We start from the raw sequence: 4,505 nt of genomic DNA, 5'->3' as shown, positions 1-4,505 counted from the left end.
GAGATGGCAGAACCCGCTCGTGCTCTTCGAGATTACGCCGCTCCATCGCAAGATGAGCCGCATTCGAGTATTGCTCCACCCGCAATCGAAGCAAACAACTTTGAACTTAAACCTTCACTGTTGCAGGAAGTGCAACAGAACCAATTCTCTGGAAATCATACCGAGGATCCAAACCTTCATTTATTCGTATTTGTCCAATACGCTGATACTGTTAAAGCTAACGGTGTCACTTCAGAGGCAATTCGACTTCGTCTTTTTCCTTTCTCGTTAAGAGATAGCGCTAGAAGATGGCTTCAATCTCTTCCTTCCAACTCAGTCACCACATGGAACGAGTTGAAGAAAGTTTTTCTTGCCCGATATTTTCCGCCGAGCAAAACAGCTATGTTAAGAGCCCAGATAAATGGATTTAAACAGAAAGATAACGAGTCTCTCTTCGAAGCATGGGAAAGATACAAAGACATGATGAGACTTTGTCCACACCGTGGTTTAGAAGACTGGTTAGTAATTCATACCTTCTATAATGGTCTCCTGTACAACACGAGGTTAACAATAGACGCCGCCGCAGGTGGTGCACTAATGAACAAACCTTATGCTGATGCTTACCAACTTATCGAAAGTATGGCTCAAAACCACTATCAGTGGGGAAGCGAACGAACAATGGTAGAAAAACCTCAAACGAAAACTGGCATGTACGAGATAAGTAACCTTGATCATGTTAATGCAAAAGTGGATGCTCTGGTCCAGAAAATTGAAAGTTTAAATGTATCACCTCCAGCCACCGTGGTTACCATAACTCAGAATTGCGAAGTCTGTGGAATCCAAGGTCACACTCCTGCAGATTGTCAACTCCTAACAAAAATCCAAGCGGAGCAAGTAAACTATGCTCAAGGAAGCCCCTACTCGCATACCTATAACTCAAATTGGAAGAATCATCCCAATTTTTCATATAAGAGTAATAATGCTTTATACGCACCTGGACAATCTCCAAATCAAGCCCCAGCTATACCTCCAGGATATCAAAAGCCGATCCCATCTACACCTAACAATAACGCCCCTAGGAAATCCAACTTGGAAATCATGATGGAAAACTTTATAGCTTCTCAACAGCAAACCAGTAAAGATTTCTTAAACCAGAATGTACACACTGGCGAACAAATTAAGCAACTAGCAAGTAAAGTAGATGCCCTGGCTACCCATAACAAAATGCTGGAAACGCAAATATCACAAGTAGCTCAACAACAAGCGCCTACTGCTGCCCCAACTGGTACATTTCCTGGCCAACCCCAACCTAACCCAAGAAGCCACGCTCATGCAATTATACTGAGAAGTGGAACGGAAGTGGAAGGACCGTCTGACCCAAGGATAGAAAACCAAAACTCTAAAAAGTCAACTGAGGAGGAAAGTGAACCTAAGGAAAAGGAAGAGAGTAATAAGGAAACCGTAGAAAAGAAGGAACCTTATGTACCTCCACCACCTTATAAACCACCTATCCCTTACCCTCAAAGGCTTATTAAAACCAAAGATGCGGGCCAATTCAAAAAAAAATTTGACCTACTAAAACAATTAAACGTCACAATTCTGTTTACAGAAGCTATTACGCAGATGCCCTCATATGCCAAGTTCTTAAAAGAAATTCTTTCTAATAAAAGGAAACTTGAAGATAGTGAAACCGTTACACTCACCGCTGAATATAGCGCTATAATCCAGAATATTCCTCCTAAACTTAAAGACCCAGGTAGTTTCTCTATACCCTGTCACATAGGAAAATTTGTCATTGACAAAGCCTTATGCGATTTAGGAGCCGGTATTAGTGTTATGCCTTTATCCATATGCAAGAGACTTGAAATGGGAGAATTAAGACCAACTAAAATGTCTGTGCAACTAGCAGATCGTTCCGTTAGATATCCTGTAGGAATTCTTGAAAACGTTCCAGTGCGCATAGGTCAATTCTACATTCCAACTGATTTTATAATTATGGATATTAGAGAAGATGAAGTTACACCCATTATACTGGGAAGACCGTTCTTAGCAACGGCCGGTGCAATCATAGACGTAAAACGAGGACGACTCACTTTCGAAGTAGGAGAAGAGAAAATTGAGTTCATTCTTTCCCAATTTTTGAAAGCACCTGCAATAGAAGATACATGTTACTTCATGGATATCATCGATGAATGCATAAAAGAAACAGAGTTAGAAAAAGATAAATCATCTGACTATCTTGTAGAAGACAAACTTAACCAATGTTTAGCAATAACACCGGACCCTACGCAATGCCTTAAGAAACCAACCCTAGACCTGAAAACACTTCCCAAAAATCTGAGATATGAATTCCTAGACTTAGAACTTGAACGACCAGTGATAGTTAATGCTGACCTAGGAAGACTCGAAACAGAAAAACTCCTGCATATCTTAAGAAAATATCCAACCGCACTAGGATACAACATCACCGATCTTAAAGGAATAAGTCCTTCTATTTGTATGCACCGCATCATGCTAGAAGAAGACTGTAAAACTTCTAGGGAACATCAGAGGAGACTAAACCCGATCCTGAGTGAGGTAGTGAAGAAGGAAATAACCAAGTTATTAGAGGCAGGTATCATATATCCTATATCTGATAGCAAATGGGTTAGCCCTGTACACGTAGTACCAAAGAAAGGAGGTGTAACAGTCATTGAAAATGAAAAAGGAGAAACTATAACCAAACGAATCGAATCGAGATGGAGAATGTGCATTGACTATAGGAAACTAAACAAAGCAACCCGAAAAGATCATTTCCCTTTACCATTCATTGACCAAATGTTAGAACGATTAGCAAAACATTCTCATTTCTGCTATCTAGACGGTTACTCAGGCTTCTTTCAAATACCAATTCACCCTGATGACCAAGAAAAGACAACGTTCACGTGTCCTTTTGGTACCTTCGCTTATAGACGAATGTCGTTTGACTTGTGTAATGCTCCCGCAACCTTCCAAAGGTGCATGATGGCAATATTCGCCGATTTTCTAGAAAACATCATGGAAGTATTTATGGATGACTTTTCCGTATGCGGACAAAGCTTTGAAGAATGCCTTGAAAACCTAGAAAGAGTTCTAGAGCGATGTGTAAAAGTAAACCTAGTACTTAATTGGGAAAAATGTCACTTTATGGTACAAGAAGGAATTGTTTTAGGACACATCATCTCGAACAGAGGAATTGAAGTAGACAAAGCCAAAATAGAGGTAATCGAAAACCTTCAACCACCGAAAACTGTGAGAGAAGTACGAAGCTTCTTAGGACATGCCGGTTTTTACCGACGATTCATTAAAGACTTCTCTAAAATAACTAAACCTTTAACCGGGCTATTAATGAAGGATGCTGAATTCATATTCGACAATAAATGTTTAGAAGCATTTCAAACGCTTAAACAAGCACTGATCTCCACGCCCATAATGCAGACACCAGATTGGAATGAACCATTCAAAATAATGTGTGATGCCAGTGATTACGCTGTAGGTGTTGTTTTAGGACAACGAAGGGATAAAAAGCTTCACGTTATATATTACGCAAGTAGAACTCTAGATGAAGCACAAATGAATTACGCCACAACCGAGAAAGAACTTCTAGCAGTAGTGTTTGCGCTAGATAAATTTCGTTCTTACTTGGTCGGAGCCAAAATAATCATCTACACTGACCACGCTGCTATCAAATACCTCTTAACAAAAAAAGATGCTAAACCTAGACTCCTAAGGTGGATCCTGTTGCTACAAGAGTTCGATTTGGAAATCAAAGACAAGAAAGGAACTGAAAACGTAGTAGCAGATCACCTCTCGAGACTTGAGAACCTTGAACCGGAAAGAACATCAATTAACGATGATTTCTCGTACGATAAGCTTATAGCTACTTTGGAAGAAAATAACGCTGATAAACAGGTAGAAACCACCTTAGCTATATCTGTTACACCGTGGTACGCTGACCTCGTCAATTATTTAGCTGCCGGAATAGTTCCACCTACCTTATCCTACCAGCAGAAGAAACGATTCTTCTATGACATAAAACACTATTACTGGGATGACCCCTTACTTTTTAAAAGAGGCCCCGATGGTATTTTCCGTCGGTGTATACCCGAAGAAAAGGTAGAAAATATAATCCAACACTGTCACTCCGCTCCTTATGGTGGACATGCAAGTACATCCAAGACCTGCTCTAAAATCCTACAAGCCGGTTTCTATTGGCCAAATATATGGAAGGATGTACATGCAACTATTAAGAAATGTGACAGATGTCAACGCACAGGAAACATATCTAGACGTGACGAGATGCCACAAAAGGGCGTTTTGGAAGTAGAGATTTTCGACGTGTGGGGAATAGACTTCATGGGACCTTTTCCATCCTCTTTCGGTAACAAATACATACTCGTGGCAGTTGACTACGTATCAAAATGGATTGAAGCTATAGCTTCTCCAACAAACGACACATGAGTAGTAACTAGACTCTTTAAGAATATAATATTTCCAAGGTTTGGTGT

At 40.2% G+C, this 4,505-nt stretch overlaps 1 non-coding gene across 1 annotated transcript; it reads right to left on the bottom strand.

The window, feature by feature from the left end:
- Window positions 1–381: 381 nt before the first annotated feature.
- On the bottom strand, window positions 382–488 carry LOC127098867 (small nucleolar RNA R71). Its single transcript, XR_007793551.1, has one exon. It is a non-coding gene; the product is annotated as a small nucleolar RNA R71 (small nucleolar RNA).
- Between the last annotated feature and the right edge of the window lie 4,017 nt (window positions 489–4,505).

Source organism: Lathyrus oleraceus, chromosome 6, assembly GCF_024323335.1.
Source record: "Lathyrus oleraceus cultivar Zhongwan6 chromosome 6, CAAS_Psat_ZW6_1.0, whole genome shotgun sequence".
Lineage (NCBI taxonomy): Eukaryota > Viridiplantae > Streptophyta > Magnoliopsida > Fabales > Fabaceae > Lathyrus > Lathyrus oleraceus.
The sequence above is the reverse complement of the archived record's forward strand: the minus strand, read 5'-3'. Positions and strand labels throughout refer to the sequence as shown.